Raw genomic sequence first — 25,761 nt, 5'->3', positions numbered from 1 at the left:
CAGCAGAACCAGAAACAGCATTTGACCCTGACTTAAGACTCTCTGGCAATGATTTTGTTTTACATTTGTGTTTCTCTTCAGGGTCCTGGCACACAGTGGGATCCTGCATCCTCCTTGACCCCCAACTCTCTCCTAAAGAGACATGTAAAACTTGCTCTTTTTTCTCTGTTGACTTGTAATCTACGTTTCAGCCATTTAATGCCCTTTACTGTACTTACACAATCTCAGTCATATTTTCCCTTTAAAAAGGTTATCAGAACAGCACAGAGACTTGGATTCTAACTGTGCACTTACAAGTAGTACCTGATAGCATGCCAAAAGATTGTCTGCCAGTAATTCCATGAAACAAAACAACTAGCAATGATTTTGTTCTCTCACTGCTTGTTAAATACTTTATCAATAGTTGGAGTTCATTACCCGTAACTAATTAGAATTCTTCCTTTCTGTAATCCATGGTATTTCACCTGTGCCCATTTGTTACCTTTCCTTTCACATGTAGAGATTTGCAAAGAAGTATATCTTTAAAACTAGTATGAAGGAAGTATAAATAAGAGTGTGTGCACATGTGAAACACACAAAGAAATACAAAATAAGGATTAACAGAAAAAGTATGCATTAATTGCTACAGAGCACCCTATATGGGAATTTAATCGAACTTAATGAAGAGCAACAAAATGGCTTAAAATAAGGTGTAAAGAAGATGGAGAAGTGAACTGGAGCCTTAAAATGCTCAGCCAAGGAATACAAGAGAACTGTGAAATTAAAGAATTTTACCTAAGACTAAGAGGAATGAGACAAAATAATGACAAAAAAGGCCCCGAACAGCAACCAATTCTAAAAGGAAACCATGGCAAGTCTTAGATCAGTCTATTATCACCAATGAATGAGAATCTGTGAGCCAGTGACCCTTGTCTTCTGCACTGCACACAAGTGATCCTGGTCACCAGTGACCATCAGGCACATGAGGTGCTGCATGTGAGTACATGGGTGAGTGAGCAAAATCTGTGAGAACAGGAATGGAAACTAGAGATTTGGCAGAATAACTTTTTTCCACAAGATCTTGCATTCCGTTCTGCTATACTAATTCCCTACACAACGATCCCAGATTCTTCTGTGCAAGACTCGTATTTGTACACAAGTTCAGATCCTGACAGGGTAAGGGTTCAGTCAGAAATGATGAGACGTAGCAATAGCCAGAAGATGCTGTGAGGAACCAAAAGAAAACAAAACCAGACAACACTATGTGAAGGGCCCAGCCCAGAGAAGAAAAAGCAACAATAACTTTTACAACTCAGAGACACACTAAGAAAGAGTTGAGGGCAGAGCTGTATTAACTTTCTGTTCCAGGTTCACTTCCCCACCTACATACAGACATCAGCACCAGCTCCTCCATTCTTCTTCACAGTTCCTCACAGCCTCTAGCACTCACTGCTGCTATTGCTGCTGGAGAACAGGACTGACTCCAGGCAGCTGAAGGGGCTGTGAGGAGGAGAGAAGTCAGCAGCATCTCTCAGCTCACTACCTGGATGGGGACAACAGCAGAGAATGAGGCAGTAGTGAACAGACCTTCATAAATATATGAACTGTAACGATGCCCACAGTATTAAAAAAGGATTAGGCAGCACAGCACGAAAAAAGCCCTGTGTCGTGCAGGCTGACAGGCACACATCTGGGGGAAACAGTGGTAAGTTATTAAGAAGATGACAGAAAGCCACTGACGACAGCTGTCTGGTTCAGCGCCTGTATGCCCATCTGACATAGCTCTATTCAGATTCACCAGTGCAACAAGTTCATCTCTGAATTACAGCACATAAGAGCATCTGACAGTACTTGAAAGGGGAAGCAAAGAAAATGGGAGATGCAATGTATGTGGTGAGGCAGATTATGACCAGAAGCCCAGAGAAAGGACCAAGGAGAAATGGCTCTCATGCAGTAACAAGAAGGGGACGAGAATTCCCTGGAGCTAAGTTGGGGCTTTCAAAAACGGGACAAGACAAAAGCAAGATGGTGACAGAAGCAGTTGATCATGTCATAAAATCAGGAAGTCAGAACTGGGTTCTGTTCACGTTACATCAAGGGCTTCATGATTTTTGGCAAGTATCTTCATTGGTTGCTAAGATGTCAGCATTATCTGGGCTCAAACGGCCACTGCAAGGTTTAAAGCACTACTGTAAATGATACTTGGATATTTTCAAGGAAAAAGGAACATATACATATGCATAATTTATTTTGTTTTGAATGCTGAAGGGAGAGATCAGTTTGGCTTTTTTAAAGTATACATTAAGCAAATCTGCTTTCAAACTTCTCTTCAGAATTCTTAAAACCTCAGCAACACAAAATATCTATGGTTTGAATTTAGTAAGAGTTTAATATTTCTTTCCTTGAGCAAAAAGTTCTTATTAAATAGGTCAGAGTCACTGACCTAATACAATATTCTTTTAAAAGCTAGACTATATCCAGTGTTTAGCATTAGTACTATAGTATTAATGCGGATTTACTTTATGTATTTTGTATGGATCGTACACATGGCAAACTCATTCTTCAGTACTGAGGGAAACCCACATTGTGTGTGCCTGCTGCTGCAGTAGCTGGCAATGGCTCCGTGATGCAGAGGGCAGGGTATACTGCTGGTCCTCAGCTGCTCTTTCAGAAGGGCACAGATCTCCCACAGGTCATATCTGCCAACCTTACAGGGGTACACCTGTCAGGCCTGATATACTTCAAATGACACCGGACTTGGAGCTTTTAACAACTCAGCTGAGCTCAGTGTATTTCTTCCATCCTTGAACAGAGAAACCACAGCAGGACATGTGAGACTGACTGATAAGCAGTGATGATGATATCAAATGTACCCACTGAAATAAATCCCTCTCCTTGTACTAATCAAAACATTGTCCTCCACAACCAGATAGACCAGCAAAATCTCAGTGTGATTCTTCTCATTTAATATTCTTTTTCAACTGTCCTGTTTGGAGACAGATTTCAGGATTAAGCATTTGGAATAAAAACTACTGCTGGCCACATGGTTAGGAAAAAACTTAAATAATATCCAGCAGCAGCACCAGTGTTCCTCCTCTGTTTCTTTACCATGCTGAACAGTGGCTGAGGGCACAAAGTTTAGAGGCCTTCAAGTCCAGTCCACTGTGAAGGCAGGCATATCCTCCCAAACCATTACCACAGTGGTCAGGGGAGGCATTCCTGTAGAAACAGGGAAAGTCTTTAGCCAACAAAGTCAAGGTTCATGAAATCAGAAAATGTAGCCTGTTTCTATGTCCTGGAAAGAATGCAGTAGGAACAGGAGACTGGGTCAGGTCCCTCTCTCAGGGGGTTATATATTTTAAATCAGAGAACAGTCTGAAAACATTTCTGCAAGTAGGAACTAGATTTCAGAAGAAGGTGAGGAAAGAAGGACAAGCACTGGGGAGGACAAAATGAAAGCACAGAGTCAAAAAGAGGTTTGGAAGGACAGAAAGGCACAACCCAGTCAGTCTTCCTATCCTTTGGATACTTGGTCCTGCAACCATGAACACCATAGTTATCTTCCTGCTGTATGTACACCAGGAGCAATCTTGATATTGTATTTTCACCAAAAACTTTTAGTTCTTTTTTAGTCCTTCGTTCAAGAATTCTGGCACATAAAATCACCCACAATAGGAACTCTGCCAAATGTTAATACTGCTGAGTTATTTTCTGGGGTTTATACTGCTGTAATACAAAAGCCTTTACACTTTGCAGTCTTGCTAGAATCTCTCTGAAACAAAGCATCTGCAATCCAGGTAAAAAATACTAAAACAAAGAAGCTATTAGATTCCTGAGGTATCAAACATTTTATCTATTATCTTCCATTGTGATACTTCTGTTTAATTACAATACTGTTGCATCATGCAATGACTTATTCAGGCTCTGTTTATTTCTTCTCATCTTTGATACTTCTGACGTGTTCAATTCTCTACTCTTAGTTTCTTACACTCCTTTACTGTGTTTTTAGTGATATTGTGAAACTAGTCCCCCACATGAAGCTTCATATGGCCTACTTGTTAAAGAAGTAAGGTCACATTTTCTACTGATGAATACCCACCGTGTGGTAACTGACCCTCAATACTTACAAGCCTCTTTGAACCAATTTTTCCTCCTAAGATAGATTTAAAAAATAATTGTCCTTGTCAAGCCAAAACACATATCCAGTCATTGGAAGACACAGAGGACAACAGTGTAGTAAGTATTCAGTTAATCTAATTAAGTATTAGTTACACTACTGTCCTCCATTTGTATATTCCTAAGGATTAGGTTTTTGGTTAGCAATTGATCTAAACCTCAAGCACGGCATGACCCAAATACATATTTTTAATATATTTTTATACCTTATAAAAGTAACCCATTAGAAAAAAATACAGGAAACAAATCTTAGAAATTAATGCCAAACTCTGCAAAGGTGGAGAACAGGACAATCCTAAGATCGAGGACTCTTTTTTTCCATATGAGCTCAACTCTCTTCTACATGCAATAGGAATGTAACTAGAGGGAGAGGTTGGGCCTTTTGACACTTTCTCCTGAGACACCAGGTACCACTTTGTATGATGCTTTTCCTACCTCAGGTTTACACCCTTATCAGCTGCAAAGTCCCAGTTTGCCTGCAGTTTCTTGATAGCACATCAGTTAATGGGACTGACGAGGTTTGATTCTGTTACTGGTTTTGTTATGCTTAATGGTCATGCTTTATATCTCCGTGTGTTTGCCTCCCACCCTTTCCTTATCATCCCAATATAGCAAGGTCCTTAGTCACATAATCCTGCTGGAAACACTCCACATATTCTTATCGATTAGAGTGATTGACCAGATTTGTTCTTATCAGTACCTCCCTTATCATTTGTCTGTCAGGTTTGTCTCTGTAGGTTCTTGTTTATGGGTCCTTGGGCCAGATACCTTCGAGGCGCTCTCCTTCCACATTTCACTTGAATCCTCCAGACTGTGTACTCCTTTCCTGTGTGCCAGCATTCCTCTCCAGAAACAGCATCTTCTATACTTCTGTATTGGATAAACCATACTTTTTACTTTTTCTCTTGTGAACTTTCATAAGGATCTACTTTAGAAAAAAAATCCCTCTGGACAATTTCCTCTCTAGTATAAGTCTCTGGAATTTAAAGTCAGTTTATTTCTCTGTTCATCATCATCATCTCTAGCTTCTCTAATAGTTTCCCATGTAGCACTTGATAAAGTTGTTCACTAGTGTCCACATAAATGGCTCTTTTTGTAAAGTTCTACACACCACTACTACTGACTACTGCAGTCAGGCAATGAAATCTTCATAAAGCCTCTTCCTTCCACTCCATAAGAAGACAATATAACAGCTCTCCACGTATACATACTACTCTGGATTTAATGAAACTTTTAACATAACTAGCTATTGGATTTGGATTCTCATGTGTCTTCTTTCTTTCTTTTTTTTTCTGCCTCCTGTTCCACATTGTTCTTTCCTCCCTTCAGCAGTTTCTTTGTTAGCATCTCCAAGTCATCTCCCAGCTTTCTCTCTTCCTCCTGCCAGTTCTTAGCAGACTTCCCTGAAACATGTAATATCCACCAACACTTAGCTTCTGTTTGGTACTTCACTTTGGAACATCTCAAAGTACTTCACAAAGGAAGGAGTCAGCACGACTGACATAAGTTTACAACAGGGAAAATGACTGACAGTGGTAGAAGGACGTGTCAAGACTGTGCAGCAGAACCAAGACCAGATCCTGTCTGTCTCCCACAACCCAGTTCAGTGCTCTGTTCATGGGATCACTCTGTCTCCTCCTGCGCAATCCAATTCTACACCTTCTGAACTGAAAATATGGACCTTCCACTTCCTTGCACCCTAGTCCTGAACTGGGCATTGCTGGGTCATGGGGTTTTTTTTGCTCCCAGTCTTCCTGTTCTCAGCTCCAACCCAGCCCCAGCTTTGGTCTGGGCCACAATCATACAACTGCAATCATAGGAAGGTCCTGCCAGGTCTAGGGCTCTATGCTGACAGGACTCAAAGGGAACTGAGCTTTCCAGCTCTTACAAGTGTCCATCAAGTACAGCAAGCAAGAATTTCTCAGAAGCTTGTAATTCAGCCAGCCTTAGCAGATCTTAATGGCTAACAAACATGGCACAAAAACTACTTCATAAAAATATCAAGCCCTTTTTCCAAAATATACTTCAGCAAGACTTTTAAAGGAAAGATCAGACACATTTTCATTATAGGCAAAAAGAATATTTTTTACTACCCTCCATCTGAGGAATGACAAAACTGTTCAGTTGAAGTTGTCTAACAGGCAATCCCCAGTTCACACCTATCATCACCCTGAGAGACTAGAGGGGGTTTTATAATGAATAGCATCAGACCTAGTAAACAGTGGTATGAACACAGCCTGAAACATTGAAAGGTTTTCATTCATTCAATAATGGACAGACCTGGAAATATAGAAGCCCATAGCTCCAAGACAATCATTCGTGATTGCATTCATTTAGCAAAAAATAATTTGAAAATTGCTCATGCTGCTGAATTTCCTTCTAGCTGTCACTGAGGGGACACACTTCTCTTCAGATGGCACATCAACCTATCCTTTCGTTTAAGCAAAATATCCCCCATGTAAACAATATAGGTTTGCTACTAGAAGCAAGTTCAGTTTGAACACAAGATGCTGCTATATACAGTAGTTACAACTGTCCAGTTTCTCTCTGTGAAAATATTTTGGAAAATATTCTTTTTGGAAGAATTAATATTAAATTTAAAATGCACGATATTAAGTGACTCAACACTACTTATAATAGTAACTAAAAAGTGTCTTTCAGGCAGAACACTTTTATATATAAAAGTCTTTACTGGAAGCAAACCAGGCTTGAGCATTAACAGCAGCCAAATATATGCTTGGAACAGTCTAATTGTACAGCATCATGGCACCAGAAGGATAATATTGCTACATTCGTCGAGATGGCTGGAAGCCCTTGGTATAGGGAGATGAAATATATTTTGAGATAATGTATTATACATTCATTTAGGATTTTTAATGTGTTTTAAGTGGCCACAAGTGATGGAGATTTTCCAGAGCACACATGAAAAACACGCCAAGACTATGATTTCTTTAGAGCCATTTTTTTGTTGTTGTTACAAATGAGAAAAAAAACCATGGCAATGTTTTCAGGAAACAAACAAACAAACAATCCACAACAAAGCCATAGCTATTGTCACTCCATTCTTCAGCTACTTCTGTTCTACAGAATCAGGAGGGAAAAGGGACAGTTAGAGATATCTATGACTTTTTCAATGTTTTGGACTACCATGAGATGAATCCAGGACTCCCCAGAGTCCTCCGATGCCAGAAGTAAGTGCTGTCTCATTAAACAAATTATCATCTCCCTTCTCTAATGACAGAACGGCATCAATGGTAGTCCTGAAAATCTTCAATCTGTCTAATCTTGAATACTAGATCCAATGTTAAAAGTTAAACTTCTCCGTGAGTCTCACAATAGCATAATCTCAGATAAGAACTGGGTTCCTCAGGCCCTTTGTCCAGTCAAGCTTTGAATATTTCCAAGAATGGAGATCCCAACACCTCTCTGGGTGCTGTCCCTGGGTTGCAACACTCTCAGGACACTCCTCATGTCCAGCAAGAATTTCTCTTGAAACCATTTCCTCTCTTTACAGCAGTGCAATGCCCGTTAAGGTAGTGGAAAACTACTGTTAATTCCACACACAATTTTTTTGGGGGGGTGGTTTTTGATTTTTTCGTAGTGGATTTTTGCAGGGAAGGGGGGGGGGGGCAGTTGCTTTTTGTTTGTTTTTTCCAACCAAGTTAACTTAAATATTGGCTGTTTTCTTAGAAGCTAAATTATGTTTTCTAAGAAGCTAAATTACCTGCATTAAAGAACACTGGCCCCATATCCTAGGTGATAACGCAAACAATTAATGTAAAAAAATGCAAACAAAAAGAGAACCACCTGGTGATGAACTACTAATTTATACAATGATGACCTATAGTTCCAGGCCTCAATGGTTCAATTCAGATTTTATCCAAAAACATCTGGGTCATGTTTGAGCAGCTTGAGCGAAGAAAAGCTTTTTCATGAAACATAACATTGCAATAGTAAAGGGCCACATTAAGAGCTACGAAATGATAATATTCTTCAGTACAGATTTCTATTTTACACCTATGTTCTGACCAGGATCAAAATGGCATCTTTCCATGTTCTGTGTTAGCTTGGGTTAATTTTTCTTGTATTTTTTTGAATAAGGTGAGATGCATGAAATAGATTGAATGCATTGTAAGAGGAGCATGATGTTGTAATAGAGAAGACAGGAACTCTCTAATTCTAATCCCTAGACAAATATATAATAAGATTAAAACAAAGATGAAAGTGCAAATATCATTCCTAAACCAACAAACCAAAATCCTTTGAAGGTATTCCAGCTGGCAACTCAGATTAGACAATTCATTTGCCAGGGTGTTTTTACTTCAATGGCTAAAAAAAGGTGAGACAAGGTGGCAGTTATAACTCACCTGCCTGGAAGAAAGAAATCACCGATATTATATTGAAAACAGCTTTAGAGTTTGATTATCTTTAGGGTATTCATAATTGCCCAACCAAAAACCAGCACACCTCCCCTCCCTAATAAAAACACACATTCAACAACCCTTCCCCACAAAAAAACCCCTAAAAATACCCACAACTCCAAATAAGAATTCACTTGAAGAAACATATATAGACAATAGAATTTATACAGGCCATGCTCCATGAGACTAGGATTCTACAAAGAAGAAAACCAAGACAACAGAAGGAAATACATTTACAGCATCACATTTTAATGATTCCTGAAGTATTCCAAATTTTTCTCATGAGGTAAACCTATTGGAGATAAATAGCAGGCTGACAGAGTGGAATTAAGATGACTCGAATAAATTTGGCTAGACTTTCTTCTTCCTTTTTTGGGGACTGGAGGTGTGACAGGTAAGGGAGAATGGGTAATGCAAGCAAATGAGCTTCTGCCTACAAACCTGAAAACCTAAAAAAAACCAACCAACCACCAAACCACAAGACAAAAATCCCAAATGCCTCAGCTTGCATTGTTGCAGGGATCATAGTCCTGTTTCAGCACCTTTAGCATTCTTGTGCTCTTTGCACCCATGCCCTTTCACAAGATTTAGTCACTGAACATTCAACTCAGCAGTTACTCTGAGTAGCGCTTCCACTGGCATTTATCAATATTCCTAAATTCTGCATTTTCAACTAACAAAACTCAAATTCTGCAGTTCTTTTACAACTAAACAGGTGTTTTGAGCCCTTGGTATCTTAAGACAAGTGAAAATGAAATCCACAGAAAAGGGCTTCCTGAGCAAATATGTAATTGAAGGTTTGGGGTTGTTTTGTTGGGGCTTTTTCCCTTTTCTGTCAAAAAAAAAAAAAAAAAAAAAGATTCTCCAAAGTAAATACAAACAAAAATTGACTCATTGAAATCTATGGAGTGTGATGTTTCACACAGAAATTCCATGGCACCACAGATCCTATGGATACGTCATCCTCTCACAGAATACCTAGGTGCCTAAAACTTTACTACATTAACCTGTTCTCCCCACTTCTCCCAATCTCCACTGCACTAATTTTGACTGGGCAATAAATGTCCAGGAACATTGCTTTTTATAGACCAGCACACCTGGTCCATGTTGTAAGCACACACGTTAAATCGAATAGTTTTCTAAATCCTGCAACTTTTAAATGGCTTAATTTAGTTATTACCATCTCAATTACGATAAACCAACAGCTTAAACTTGTTAAATATATTTTAAAAAAAATATAAATCTCTGCAATGTCTCTCTGAAATCCTCAAGCATTTACTTTAGCAACATCTATCTCACATTTTTAACCCAGCACCACCCTCTCCCCCAGGAACTGCCTGTGACTAATTTATCCCATGGAAATCTACTAGAGGATATAATTTGCAAGCTGCACTCCATCATCATCACAGAGCTCAGTAAGGTAGGGCACACTCAGCACACTCCTCCATTAAGGACAACACAGAATTACAGACTGGTCAAGGCTGGAAGGGACCTCTGGAGATCATTTTGTCCAATCCCACCATTTAAGCAGGCCCAACTAAAGCAGGTTGTCCAAGACCATGTCCAGACAGCTTTTGAATACCTCCAAAGATGGAGACTCCACAACCCCTTAGGTAATCTGTGCCAGTGTTCAGCATACTTTCAGTAAGAAAAAACCCCAGCAGTTTCCTTACACTTACTTAGAATCTCCTTTTTTCCTCTCACTGGGCACCACTGAAAAAAGCCTGGCTTTGTCTTCTTTATACCTTCCTTTCAGTTATTTACATACATTAATGAGATTTCCTTCCCGCCACACTGAGCCTTCTTTTCTCTGGGCAAAACAGTCCCAGCTCTCTCAGTCTCTCCTCATATGAGACAAGCTCCAGTCCCTTCGTTATCTTACCAGCCCTGTGCTGGACTGTCTCCAGTAGCTCTGTATCTTTCTTGTACGGGGATTCACAGAGTGTCACAAAGTTAGACTGAAATCAGACTTACATTGAAATGTCTGATCACAACCCTGTGAATTTAATAGCATGCAATAAGAAGTGCTGTAACCATAAAGATATTGCACCAATCTCCTCATAACTACTGGCTAGAAAGAAAAACCTAAAAGCTGTCTAAAATAGATTCCCAAGACACATAGGAAAGAGCTATGTAGTTCAAAAGATGAAGAGCCCATTCAGACATAAAACTTCATTGCTTGGCTTCTGCCCACTACAAAGGAATTGGGAAAGGTTAAGGAAAAACAGCACAGAAATTTTGGAACCAACAGCCTCAGGTTTCATGAAAGAACATCATAAATTTTGCAGACCAATTGTACAAAGATGTTTGACTTTGGGAAGACAGCTTTTGCAGCATAGGAAAGAAATTAAGAGCCACTAAATGAGGTGTCAAGACCAATCAGGCTGGGACAAGCCCAGGGGGAGATGGAAGAACTAATAGATCAAAATATAAAAATCATTCCTTTGGAGAAGAAAGAATCCAAAGATCAAAATGTGCTCATTTTCCTTAGAGAGAGTACTCAAAGACTAGAGACTACAGACCTCTTCTTTATTTCTTAATGCACCTTCTTTCTCTGATAATTAATTTCTACTTGCTATATTTGTCAAATTTGCTTTTATTCTTCAAATGTCTCCAGTAGAACCAAATCTTTGAGCTGTTGCACTGCCCTTTTCTTTGCCTTACAAATCTCAATTGAGTTATCTTAATTCCCCATGTATCTACTTGCCTCCCTTTTCAGTTCTGGTGTTGGATTTTGTTGCTACTCTTTTGATGAATCGTGATTTTAAACAGTCCTCAGCAAGCTGCACTCTTCACAGAATTCCTTTCCTTACATTAAAACAAGGTAACTGTAATCCAAAAAATACATAGCATGAGTACAGTTACATTGGGCTACATTAAACATCCAGCAGCCTCTCTCCAACAGGGTACCGAGGTTTCACAAGCCAATAGTATGAAAATATGGCACATGTGGAGCAATCAGCCTCTTGAGACACCATCCCATCTCATGACAGCGAATCCGTTATTTTCCTCTATTTTCTGTATCTTGAGTGTGATGTTGACTATGTGACAAATAACTCTGAGGGAACAGAAACTGCTATCACCAAGGCAGATATTAAAATGTTGGGAGTTCACATCCTCAAATCCCCACTACCTGATTTCCATCACAGATTTTTAAAAGAACCAACAAATAAAAGCAGATTGAGGAGGGTTTGGTTTGGGTTGGTTTTTTTGTTGTTGTTTTTGTTGGTTGGTTGGTGGTGTTGTTTTAAGATAAACCTGTCAAGCTTGGAGTAGAATAATCAGATTGGAGAAAAGCAACTGCAGTGCCAGTAATTTAGAATGGTAAAATGCAGCCAATGTGACCACAAACCCACTACTCCGCCTGTTTGGATAAAAATTTGGTGGAAGGAATAGATGAGAAATGAAGGTACACTGAAAAGGAAGAAAATTCTCAGATTCATCAAAGACAACTATTTGCTAGACTGGTTTTCAATTCTCTTCAATGAAAACATAAACTGAAATTCATCTAATCTATTCCGATTTCAGTAAAACATTCAGTACAGCTCTACATCAAAAAGTTTAACAATGGCACAATAAGTTGGGCTATTTAATAACAGTCGCAGAAAACAAGCACATGGCATCATTCACTGCAGGAACAACTTGATGCCTGTCACAGAAATGGCCAACATCTAATAACCCAAAGTGCAGACTCCCATAAGGTACTACTAATAACTAGTTTCAGTTATTTAAAAGTTGTGCACCTACTCTCAGCACTGTTTGTAGACTATTATGTCTAAGATGAACAAGATGACTTGCTCTCAGCAGGTGGCTATGATTTTTTAACATATGAGGTTCAAACATCAAGCATTTAGATGAATGAAGTTAGGCAGAAAAACCACCATCCTGGGAACCAACCTTTCCAAATCCACCTCTACCCCAAAGAAGTGCTGCAATAATACTTCTGTGACTGATCATTCAAGATATTACAACGATGGAGAAGGCAACTGCCATGCCAAGAATTATCAGGTGATGTATTCCCTATCTCCTGGATCACAAAGTATTCCTATCACTGTATAGAAGGCCCTTTGAAATACTATACATAATTTTGGTCACATATTTGCAAGAAATATATATCCACAAAGGAAGAACAGATGTAAAGAAGGGACAGTAGCGTGATCAGACAAGTGCAGAGGTGACCGTAGAAAAAAAAGACTGAAAGAGACTGACTTGTTTAGCTGAATCAAACAAAGGCTAAGAAAATATGTGATTGCCCTCTAAACTATGAAGAAAGTAAGCCCCAAAGAGGGAAAAGAACTACTTGACTAAAAGGACATTGCTGGCACAAGAACAAATGTCTACAAATTCATAGCAAATAACTGTTGACAGAATGTCAGAAGGGGGTTTCAAAGACTTAGAGGAATAAATTTCCAATAGAAATAATCAGCACAACCTTATGAATTTTACAATTTAAATTAGTATTTTTACAATTTAAATTTAAATCTTTGAATTTGAAGATTTAAGATTAAATGGTGGCTGATAGAGGAAAGGACTGGACTTGATTCATATGTTTTCATACAAGAATTACTATGCACATCTACTTTCCCTCAGCCCAGGTCACCACCCCGTCTCATCCTTCTCTGGCCATCATTGCCTTTGCCTTATGCATCTCCAAAACCAGTCACATTACTTTCCACATACCCTCAAACCCTTTGTCTCAAGCTACTCCTTCTGTCACTGTCCCTTCCACTACCTCTAAAAATAATACCCCAGGGCAGATCAGACAAGCAAAGTTTCAGTCAGGCATTTGTAGCCTTTCCTGGACAGTGTTCTTTTGTTGAGGTTGGGTTGGGTTTTTTTTTTTAAGATTTGTTGGGATGCATTTGAGCTGTATCTTTCTATTTGGAGTGGCCAGAAAGAGGCAAAGCTACAGCAGTCTCCCTTGCAATTTTTTTTTTTTTTATCATCTCTCTTTCTAGGAGTTTCTTGGCCTGACCTCAGGAGTAACTTCTGTAGCCAAGAAAACTGCCTACACAACTGAATTCTTACAATGTGGGCATAAGACTGCTGGTTCTGGGCACATTGTTATCAGCACACACAGAAGAAATCGGGAAGGTGTTTCACCCTTATATTTGACTATGTGGTGGGGCATGACCCCATCAGAACAAGATGCAGGGAGGGCTTACTCACATGGCTGGTCTTTACTTCTGCGAGTAAGCTACTGATGCTTAGCCTGAGGCAGTTCAGCCTAAATTGCATGCCACTGTCTCAGTGTAAGTGCATCCATTTTTGTCAGTGGAAAAGCATGCCATGTTGTGTAAAATTATTCCACTCTTACTACAGTTCAGCAAAAACGTTCTCCATATCTAGGTTCATGTCTATTTTTGGATATAACCTAAATATTGAATGTCAAGTCACAGAGAGGTCATTATACTCTGAATGTAGAAATAACTTACAGATCTTTTGCATAGCACAATGGACAACACAAGCAAATGAAAGAACTGCAGCAATGCATGGCCACATCCAAATCCCAGAAATACTCAATGTACTGCTGCTTACTTTAATAACCCCAGTAGTACCTTTGTCTCTAATCAGCACAGTAGCATAGCTGTGTAACATGCTTGTCACTTATGCTACATTGCAGAAAGACAGAAAAATACTGAAAGAGATACAATTACAGTTTACTGTATCCCTATTATGGCCATACATAGTTCTATTTTTAGCTCTAACCTAAATAGAAGATGTAAAAGCACAAAACGGTCTCATTAATCTGCATATGTAAAAATCATTCAAGCCTATCATTTAATTCAGTAGCAAAAAACAATCAAGAACAAAGAAATGAATGTCCTTTTTGAAAATACATTTGATTTCTGGAATATCAATTAACTTCTGATACATGTAGACTTTTTCTATCTTTCACGTACCAAAACCTGCAATCTCCCCCTCAATTAAAAAAGGTAAATAAAAATCAGGGATATTTAAGTTCTGCTAAAATTGTAATTTTGGAGTAATATCCAGTCCCTTGAATTATAACTATGGAGTTGCTCACAGTGCCTTTTAAATATTTGATGCTTTCTTTTCATTACATTTATATTCTTAGGGAGCAATACAATGATCCCTCCTCTAAAGTTCAAAGGGTCACTCATGTTTATATTTTTAACTCCAAATGTGTCAGTCAAAAAGCACTCAAAGACAAAATTTAGTCAACACCCAAACTTAAATTTTATGTTTCACTGAAAATTCTATTGGCAAACACTGAAAAAATATAATGCGCTCATTTTAATATAAAATGAATGAAAATATTCTTCACTAATAGTGACTGTGATCTTTCTGCGTAACAATCACTAAGTTCATAGGGATTTGGATTTAAGCAGTAGTTTTCAAGAATGAGTGACAGATCTCTTTCCCAGCTCAGATGACTAGAAACTATCTTCCAAGCATCTCTTTAACATAATTATACTTTATTTTAAATCTTGGTGAATCTAAAGCATGTATACATGAAAGTACAGAAACTGCAGCTTCTGCCCACTCCTGATTGTTTGAATAAGAATGCCACTTTAGTAACTTACAAATTTTGCAAGAAATATGTAAATTGTATATATATGCATGTATGTGTGATACATATGTAGCTGATTCTCCAGTACACTAGCCACTGGAATCATCAGCACTAGATTAATAACAACTGGCATCATTTTATAAGGGTAGACAAGTTTTCACAGTCTCTGCCTCTGCTCCCCTACTCAGCCTAATTAATGCATAGCCTTTGGACTTTCCACATAGGTCACATCTATGGTTACCCATCTCTGCATGTTGGGAGCTAAAGAAATAAAATTGCCAAAGATGACATCTTGGATTTATTTTGCCCACTATCAAAAGCTCCTAAGAAGGTGTCTCATATTTCAAGTTTAAAAAATCACCTGAATGACTGATATACAGTGAGATGTAACAAGATACATTTTAGTTGCTCTCACTACAGAGATTAGGGATACTTGTGCATTTTCATTATTATTCAGTCCATTAATATGTTGGTAATCTGAGTTTCAAGATATTGCTCAATAGGAACACAGAAATTAGTTGTGCCAGGGTTTTTTTTAAATCACCGTTGTTATGGAAGCTTTGTGTTTACCAAAGCGGGGGTGGGGGCTGGGTGGGGGTGGGGCTGGGAACAACCCACAAACCCATTTCACATTGCCAACAGATAAATCAGAGAAGGCATGATAAACTAAATGCATAGTCAAGAGCAAATTAGGGATCTTTTCTAGAACAAGGGAAAACTTACTAAAAATCACTACTTGGAAATTCCAGTTATAAAAGGAAGTGCTATATAGCTGAATATGTATTTTATTATCCAAAGAAGTTGCTGAAGCTACCCTTACATCAAGGTTCAAAAAGAGGCTGGCCATTTACATGTATTTAAAGGTACAATAATGATTTCAAAAATGAAAATAAATATAATGGTTACAGACTTAGGACAACCTCTAACAATTTTAAATTAGGATAAAAACAACTGCAGGAAGCAGATTACACCATGTCTGTCTAAGATGGGCTCTCATATTTTCTTTAGAAGCATTCGAAGTAGCTCTTCCTACAGACTACTGGCCTGGACAGAGCCAACAGTCGTTAGTTACTGTTATGTACACTAAGGAAATTTGACAGTTTGCAGGCAAAACATCTCAAAACTTCATAAAAATATAAAGATGACTCACAGCACATATTAAAATACAACCAGTGTTATTCTGCATATAAGAAAACTGAATCTTGGACAAGTGACACAGCAACACCCGGTAAATCAGACCTGCAGACGTATCCCACTTGTAGCCCTGCACTGTGATCAAAAAAAGGTATTCTCTCCTGCAAAGTCACCCATCTCACTACTGATAAGAAACCAGCTTGGCTGGAGGCTCAGAAGAGAAATATTTTATATTCACAAGACCTGTGGATTGCCTGGAAAGAGAGATGAGCACTACAAATCACATTTCTGAAAGAGGTGCTGGATATTGAATTCCTGCTATTCCACTACAGGCTTACCCTGGGCACTGTAAACCTGTATCTCAGCTCAGCAAACTACTCACCACTCAGTGAAATGATCTCAGTAATGAGGCGGTGGTGGGGATAAAAAGATATTTTAAAAAATAAATCACAGTCTCCATTCAGTGTACATTAGAATCACCCATGGATTAGACACTTAAATGGACTCTCATCATGCCCCTACTTCACCATCTGAAGACAATGGCATGGCTTGCAAGATAGTTTTCACTTACATCTTCTTTACCTTCAGTTATGTCTGAAGGTCATAAATATTCATGGAGAAAAAAGTATTTTGTCATCCCATGACTATATTTCACTCAAAAAGATATAAAAGAACCTGCAATTTCCTTCAGGTGCCATGAAATGATGCCTGCTCTCCTGCAAGTACCCTCTTCTGCACTGACAGCAACCCAGTGTAGACACAAGGCTATGCGCCTGGGAGGAAAAAAGTGAAAGGAAGATGTACTTACCACAAGGACAGCACTCAACCGATCACTTTGGACCCGCTGCACTTGGATGCAGGGTCCTGGCACTTGTAACCTTGAGCCACTGGGAACGTTCCCAGCATCACCATTTGGGATGCTGCTGTTACTAGGCCCAAGACCTACAGATGCCCTGTACAAGTAGGTATGAGTCAGTTTACCCATGCCAGTGACCTCCAGCATGTCCGGTGGGAGGTGGGAGCTAGGAAGCATGTGCACGCTATAGCAATACTTTTCATACTCATCAGCTGGGCAGCAGCAGCTGCTGCAGCAGCAAGTCCAGCAATGGCACAGCCGCACAATGGCAAGAAAGAGGAGGAACGCTGCAAAGATGCAAGAGACACAACCAAGGGAAACAATCAAGTAGATGTTTGTAGTGTTGAGCAGTGGTGGTGGCTCCCCGCTGTCATCAAAGTCTGGCAGTGCCTGGGGCAGGGTGTCAGCCAGCAGGATGCCCACTGTCACAGTAGAGGAAAGTGGTGGATCCCCATGGTCCCGCACCACCACAACCACCTTGTGTTTGAGGAAGTCAGTGGAGCGCATGGAGCGCATGGTGCGTAGCTCACCAGAGTGCGGTGCCAAGTGGAACAGAGTGGAGTCAGAGGAGTGGGCAAGGTGATAGGAAAGCCAGGCATTCTGCGCATTGTCCTCATCATCTGCCACCACTTTGGTCACCAGGTAGTCCTCATCAGCCAGGCGGGGCACAACTTCCACAGCTACTGAGCCGTTCTGGCTGATGGGGTACAGGATAGCTGGGGCATTGTCATTCTGGTCCAAGATGTAAACATTTACAGTTATGGCAGCACTCAGAGCTGGTGACCCATTGTCTTTGGCTTCCACTTGAAAGCAGAAGCTCCTAAGCTGCTCAAAGTCAAAGGCATGTTTTGCATAGATGCTCCCATTGGCCAAGCTCACAGACAAAAAGCTGGCCAGGGCACTGCCTGCAACTGTGGCATTCCTGAGCATGTAGGAGACGCGGCCGTTCTCCCCCATATCACGGTCAGATGCTGAGACCTGGTAGAGGAAAGCACCAAGTGGATTGTTCTCCTCCATGAACACATCAAATGTGTCAGCGCTGAAGACAGGGGGGTTATCATTCACGTCAGAAATCTGTACCCAAATGGTCTTCTGAGTGGTGATGGGTGGAGAGCCCAAGTCTGTGGCTGTAATGGTGATGTTGTACCCACTGATCAGCTCTCGGTCCAGAAGCCCGCTGGTGATCAGGCTGTAGTAATTTTCAAGGGAAGGCTTTAACTGGAAGGGAAGGTTATCAGGGATCTGGCAGGTTACTTTCCCATTCTCCCCAGGGTCCTTATCCAAAATACTCAGCAGAGCTATCACTGTGCCAGGCACAGCATCCTCAGGAACAGGACTGGAAAGGGATGTAATTGTTATCTCTGGGCCATGATTGTTCACATCAGTGATTTCCACCAGCAACTTAGCTGTGCTGGACAAGCCAAATGCCCCGTTATCCCTTGCCTCAATAAGCATCTCAAGGAATGATCTCTGAACAGCTAAAACACCATTGACTGTCACCTCCCCAGTGTGCGGGTGAATTAAGAACATTTGCCGGAGATCAGCAGAAGTAGCATTGCTAAGTGAATACCTGATCTCTCCATTTGGACCTTCATCCAAGTCCGTGGCATGCACTTGCACTACCAAAGTGCCACTGGGGGAGTTTTCCAAAATACTCGCCCTGTAGACAGAGTGCTCAAATTTTGGTGCATTGTCATTGGTATCCAGCACAGTCACAATGACTGGGACATCACTGGACTTTAGAGGATCCCCACCATCCTTGGCTGTAAGGACAAGTCTGTGAGTAGCTTGCTGCTCCCTGTCTAAGGCTTTCTTCAGCACCAATTCAGGATATTTACTCCCGTCCCCACGTGTCTGCATTTCCAAATGGAAATATTCATCAGGGCTCAGAGTATAGTTCTGGACACTGTTCGTCCCTTCGTCAAGATCTTGGGCGCTGGGGAGTGTAAACCGTGCCCCCGGTGACAGGAACTCAGGCACATTTATATGATATTCACTTAAGGGAAAGGTGGGGGAGTTGTCATTTATGTCCAAGACTTTAAATTCCATCCTATAAAGCTCTAGAGGGTTTTCTAACACGAGTTCATAATTCAGAAGACAGACAGACTTTAATTCACAAAGCTGCTCTCTGTCTATGCGCTCACTAACAGACAAAGCCCCCGTGCTTGCATTTATATTAAAATATTGCTTACTTGAACCGGTGATCATGCGAAATTTCCGAGCTGAAAGTGTAGCTGCGTTTATTCCTAAATCCTTCTCTATGTTCCCAACAGACGCTCCACGCTCTGTTTCTTCGGCGATGGAATACACTACTTTCCCGTTCGCGGTGCAGCAGATAAGGCAGAAGACCATTAAATAGACCCGCATTCTTCCTCCCCTGGCTCAACTCCCTGCAGACCGGCTCAGCAGGAACATAATCCAGAATTTCAGCAAACACCCGAAGTTCCCAGCGCGACGCGAACGGGCAGCACCGGTGCGCGCCGGCGGCAAGGTGACAAGTTCGCTGCCGGCGCGGGAGGCGGCCCGGCGGTTCCGCCGGCGCAGTGCGGGGAGAGGCGGCCGGTCTGTGCCCGGCGCTGGCGCTGCCCGGCGCTGGCCCTGGCGCTGCCCGGCGCCACCCAGAGGCCGCCATCTACGCCGCCGGGGAGGGGCTGCGCTCCCCCTGCCGCTGCCGCCCCGCCGGCCAGCGGCTGCTCCCGCCAGCTTTTTTTTTTTTTTTTTTTTTTTAACGCGCCGACGGAGATGAGGTGGGACCCCGGGTGGCCGAATTGGCAGCATGGATGCGCTCCCGCGAAGGGGAGATGCAGAGCTGAGCCCCCTCCCTCCCTCCACTCCTTGCAGGAGAGGATGCGCTGCCGCACGCTGTCAGTGTACCGCGGCGGAAAAGAAACACGTATGAGAAGTGACAGGCATCGGCTAAACATGGGTCAGCACAGTCCAGGCATGCTCCGGCTGGGCATAACGTTTCCCCAGAGGGGTTTTAAGAGCACAATTAAAGGAGGCAGAAAGAAAAAAAAAAAAGGAAGCGAGAAGTTGGGGGGGGGGGGGGGGGGCGGGGAAGGAAAAGAAACAGTCTCTTTCCTGCTTCCCCTTCTGGACAAGGTAAATTAACACGAATTATTGGAGAGCAGGATCTCTCCTCTGACAGCTCCCAATCAGTTCACCCGCAGCCACAGATGAGCTCCCATCCAGCCCACCAAAGCAGGATGGGGATGGCTCGGGTGGGCGGGAGAAAGTGAGAGGCTGCATTAGCCAAATTACCTTATAGAGAAGTAAATATAGGTGCCAGAGAGGTCTTGCATTTAGGACATGTCCAGGAACTGTGGGGAGAGACGAGCTGATACCACAGAGACAGCAGATTACAAGTGAAAAAAAGAAAACAAAATTCAAAATCAAAGCTCTCAGCTTCCCTGACTTTCTGCACTGAGGGTACAGTTAGCAACTACCCTCTAAGCAGGTGGGAGAGAGCAGAAAGCATTTCAAAATGTCCTGCTGGAAAACCTTCCTGAAATGACCTTCGGCAGCAATTTACACAGATGGGCCTCAAGCCCTGACAACCCCTCCGGTCTCCTCTGTTTCCAGTTTCCTTCTGTGAGAGTTTATTATCATGAGATCCTGATCAGTCAAAAGCAATAGGCTACAAATGTGTGACAAGGACAGATCTTAACCCTTCTTGAGCTCATTGTGTTTCTTTATGCTGCTGAGAGTTTCCAGGCAAGTGAAAAAGAACATCTCAATTATACATAGTATCAGGGCTTTTAAAATTGGAGAAAATCAGGAGCACATCCAAAAGTTTTACATTTCCCTACCTGTAAAATTGATACATCAGTCTTTATCCTCACAACTCAGCAAAAGCTCCCAGTGAGGTTTGTATCCTGCCCACACCAGAGCAAGCCTTGGTCAGCCCTAGCACCAATATCAATGGATATTATGATTTTTTTAAACTCCAAGCGCCCCTGGCAGTACCTGAATGTTGCATTTCATTTCTACTGCATTGACGTTACCACACCCATGGGGGGGGGGGGGGGGGCGGGGCAGGGGGCAGGGGGCTGAATGCAGGAACTGTAGAGGGGGTGTGCACCTACCTTAATTCACACACTACGTAAATTTGTACCGTTGCACACAGTATGCAATATAAGTATTTATAGTATGCTGTTTTTCTTTCTTGTTAACTGCAGAAATCCCCAGTTCCCCCTGAGTCAGCATAAAATTGTCATCCAGACTCCCCCTACTCCAAATTTGCCCTGGACTCCTGCCAAGATATGATGTCATCTACAATACATGATTAAGTTCCTAGTTTTACTGTTCTGTAGTGATGCACAGTCATTTTAAACACACTGAACAATGCAGTGACACCTATTAAAGTCACAGCAAAGACTGATAAATTTCCCCGAGTGTTGGCCTACAGCAAACATAAATCCATCTGTCTGGGAAAGTTCAGCCAGCTAGGTGTTGTGTCCCAGGTGCACACACAGATTCTACTCACCCATCTGGGACTGGGTTTGCATTGAAGAAACTCAAGAATTTTGGGCCTAAGATCCTCCTTCTGAACAGGTAAACCAACCCAAAGGCAGATTTTCTTTAAATCTTAGTATTAGAATAACAATCTGTGGATATGCCTACAGGTGCCTGAAATACCAGCACTGCTAGCAGAAAATCGTTAGTGAACAATTTTCAGAAATATCTGGCAGCCTACACTGATGTTGTCTTTAATTCTCTCATTTACTACCCATTTACCATCAAAATAACTTCTTCAGCTTTCTGCTACATCTCTTTAATTCTCTACTATTGCCTAATGTTTATTTACATGGCTCTAAAGGAACTTACCTTCAATTCTCTTCCTTTTTATCAACACTTTTAAACCTTCCACAACACTACTTCAGTATTTTAGCATTCCTTGTCCTATTGTCCTTTTCCACACTCTGCAGTCAGCTTCACCCACAAGAACATGTGTGTTGCTGGCATCATCTCAACACCCACCTCCTACTGCACTGCATGAGTGCCTGATCCACACACTGCTCAGGTAGACAGCTCTGGGCACAGCCAAAATCCAGTGCTTAGTAATATTAAATATCCAGGGTCAGTCACACCACAGCCACTCCTGCTGTGAAGGCAGTAACACCACTGTGCCACGGGGGAAGAATCCAGTCTTGCCCTTTGTGTGAAGCCACTGCTCTGCTCAGCAGAGTCCCAGGCCTGTTCCTCTCTACCTGTTCATGCTCTGCCTCCCACATCCATCTCCCCTGGGAGTCTCAAGGGTACCTTGCAATGCAGTTTCTCCACTTTCAGTCTTGCTTGGTTGGTGCTCCACCCAACTCCTCTTTTCAGGGTCTCCAATCTCAAAGGTCTCCTCTCCACCTGAAGTCACTTACTCTAATTATGTTATTTGCACATCAGTCATATTAAATGCCTTTAATGCAGACACGTCCCTTGGTATCACAGCAGACAAGGTAACCGCTGTTTAAAACCCCACCTCTTTGATCTCATATTTGCTTTCACTTTACCAGACTGTTCCTTCCCTTGGCTTCACCCATTCTTAAAGCCGTTTTGATCCGAGTTGCTGAGGAATTCATCTTTTCGCAATCCAGAGGGCATGGTCCAAGACCTCTGTGGTCTCACTCACCGTTACACAACCCCTCTCCAGCATGCCTCTCTCCACAATGTGCTCACAAAGAGCTTCCTCCACATCCCTCTGCCCTACAGGCCGTTGCGGTGCTGCATTTATACCTCCTCAGAACCCCGAGCATCCCTTAGGTACTCTTTCTGCCACCCCGTCTTATATTTTCAGTCAATCATCTGGCAATAAGACGACATTAGTCCAGCCATGCAGTCGTGGTCGCAGCATTGGTAGTGGCCAGAAGAAACTGTTAAGCCAGCAAAGGCAAAAAAATAAAGGTGAATAGTAAACGGCGTTATTTCGGAGCTGTGAAGCACACAGCTGCACCACACGAAGGACCGCTCGTGTTTGAACAGCATCATCTACGTCAGCGATGACTCTGAGGCGCCGCTCCCGCGGGCGAGGCCAAGCGCAGACGCGGAGCGGTGCCTGCCGCGGAGGTCGGCGGACACGTCCCGCCCCGTACGAAGGCTGGGAAAGCCCCACGGGCGCCCACCAACCATGAGGGGACGCCCACTGGTGCTCGGTTAGGACACGGCGCTTCAGCGGGGGACGGCAGAAGGGACTGAATCCGTGCGGGGGAGCAGACTGAGCGACAGCCCTGCGGTTTCTCCTCCGAGGGGAGCCGATGAGCTCTCCACGGCGGCAGCTGTCCCCGGAGCGATGGGCAGCCTCAGCCCTCATCTCCGGCTGCAGAGAGCCCGTGGAAAGCTCGTACACTGACGGGAGCCGGACAGTGGAATGAGGAAGACCAGAGCTCCTCCTCGGAACGAGCCCAAATCGCCAGCACGGAGCAGCCGACGGAGGTGCAGGGACCTTGCGATCGCCTTTCGCACATGGACTCCTCCGGGCAGGAATGAGCGCAAGGACGGTGGCACCCCCAGTGACCCGAAACACCGGGCTCTTCCCGCTGGGGACCCGGCGTAGCAGCCAGCCCGCGCTATCCCATGTGGAGCCCCCCCGGGAGATCCCCCTCCGCGGGCTCACCCTCAGCCCCGCGTCTCCCCCAGCGAGAGGAGCGGGCAGAGCAGCTCTGCTGTCGCCCGCGGGGCCAGGCTGATCCGCTGTTCCCGCACTCTCCCCGCCGCTCCCCGCAGAGGTAGGCTGTGCCTGCTGACAGAGCAGGCAGTGTTGTCAAGATGCCCTTCAATAAGCCACGAGAGCTCGCAGCTGCTATGTGGGGACAGCGAGAGCGGAGGTGACTAAAAGGAGCCCGGAAGAACGATATCATCCACAGAGGATTTCTAGATTTCAGCGAATCCCGAGAAAATCGTCATTGCCCACATCAAGCCACAGACATACGGATTCACAACGTGCTATTCAGTATATCGCAGGCACGAACGCATCGTTTGAACGCGGGGGCATTGATTGGTCTATTTAGCCCCGGTCAGAGATCATCGGGCATGACAAGATGCGGAGGCAGGACACCAGCAGGTACAGAGGACCAGTCCCGCTCGTGCGGCAGAGCAGCTCCGAGCTGAACACGGCGTCTCCCGCAGCTCCTGCTGCCACGCCGGGCATTTCCCTGCCTGTAAAATCCCCGGTTCTGAGGCTGCAAAACAGCTCCCGGCCACCGCGGCGCTGCGGGCGCTGCTCCACCGCCCCTGCCGCTCCCGGAGCCGCCCCGCAGCGCGCCCGGCTGCAAGCCCTGACTCACCTAGTTCTGTGGATCAGCGGGAGATAAACCACAACTAGGATTGTTTCAAAACACACACGGAGTTTTCAACTTTCTTTAATGGTTTTCAGTACACCTGTAAGAACCGTTCTTGTCAATCGGAGCCAACGATCTGCGATTTTATTTTTTTAATCCTCTTCCTTCGTTTAAAACGCTTCTATTAGTACAAAACCCAATAAAACGTACGTTATCAAAATAAATATACTGCATTATAGATATCACTTTGCCATAAAGCTATAGTAGTTATCCAAAAGGGTGCCCTTGGTGAATTGAACACATAGCATGAGAAAGAAAAAATACAGAAGTACTGCTTGTTCTTACTACTCCTGCATCCCTACAGTTTTCGGGTTTAGGCTATAATGAAAATTAAACCAGATATAAGAGATCTTCGCTTTTCCCTGTAAAGTTGTATCCAGTTTCTAACATCAAACAAGGAACTCTAAACGTGACCCTAACAGCTCATCTCAAAGAGTGCTCTGGAGCTGATCTCGGTGAAAAGAAAGTCGACTCAAAGCCATCAGTGCATGGACAGGATCAGTTCCTTCGATAACGCTGTTAAAACAGCGGGGCAAGTAAGCAACCACTCCCCACATAGGGAAATCAGTGTGGAAACCAGTATCGAAATCCTCTTTCCAGCTGAACTTCTGTTTCCCTGCTCCTTCTACTCTACTGTTGGGAGAACCAAAAGTTTTAAACGTACCATATTTAGACTATTCAATACTTCATATAGAAGCTCTGCCTTCTATTTTTCCCTTAAACCCTCTTCCTCCCTCTCTCGACTCTCACCGACTTTCCACAACACGTTTCTGGGGTGGATGGGGTAGAACGGACGCGACAACACTACGAAGAGAGAGGGACCGGGTCACAGAGAAGCACAATGACATCGAGGAGGGATCCTCCCTCAAACAGTTATAAACTTTTCCATGAAGCATCCTGTATCTCACTCCACTTTCCCCCACACTTTCACCGGACTTCCAGAGGCAGAACAGTATTCCTGACCTCCGCTAACGTTTCTCCTCACCACACCCCATACTGTCACATCACGTCTTTCAGTTTCTGATAACTGGCGACACCCACCAATAGGCGAGCTACTCAATCAATAAAACCCGAGCAAGATTTTGCGCACATGAACACGGTAGTCAACAAAACAAACTTAACCACACCTCGTTTCAGAGATACGTAGTACCCTAATTACAGTCATCCTGAGGGAGCTACAAAACTCCTGGATACACCCCGGCTGTTTTCACGAGTTTTGTGACACTAAAAAAAGGGAAATAAAAGATCCGTCAACACCTACTAATGCCACTTGAGGCTAAGTGTGTGCAAGGGTAGTATCTTACAACGCTAAGAATAAGTTTAACCATAACG

General features: G+C 42.8%; 2 protein-coding genes across 2 annotated transcripts in view; both read right to left on the bottom strand.

Moving 5' to 3' along the window:
• Window positions 1–25,761, bottom strand: part of LOC129785095 (protocadherin alpha-2-like) — a 117,134-nt gene that overhangs the window by 60,230 nt on the left and 31,143 nt on the right.
• LOC101919764 (protocadherin alpha-2-like) overlaps window positions 1–25,761 on the bottom strand; it is a 92,728-nt gene that overhangs the window by 60,230 nt on the left and 6,737 nt on the right. The window lies entirely within an intron of this gene.

Source organism: Falco peregrinus, chromosome 8 (genome assembly GCF_023634155.1).
Source record: "Falco peregrinus isolate bFalPer1 chromosome 8, bFalPer1.pri, whole genome shotgun sequence".
NCBI lineage: Eukaryota > Metazoa > Chordata > Aves > Falconiformes > Falconidae > Falco > Falco peregrinus.
Note: the sequence above shows the minus strand (reverse complement) of the source record. Positions and strands in the feature narration are given on the sequence as shown.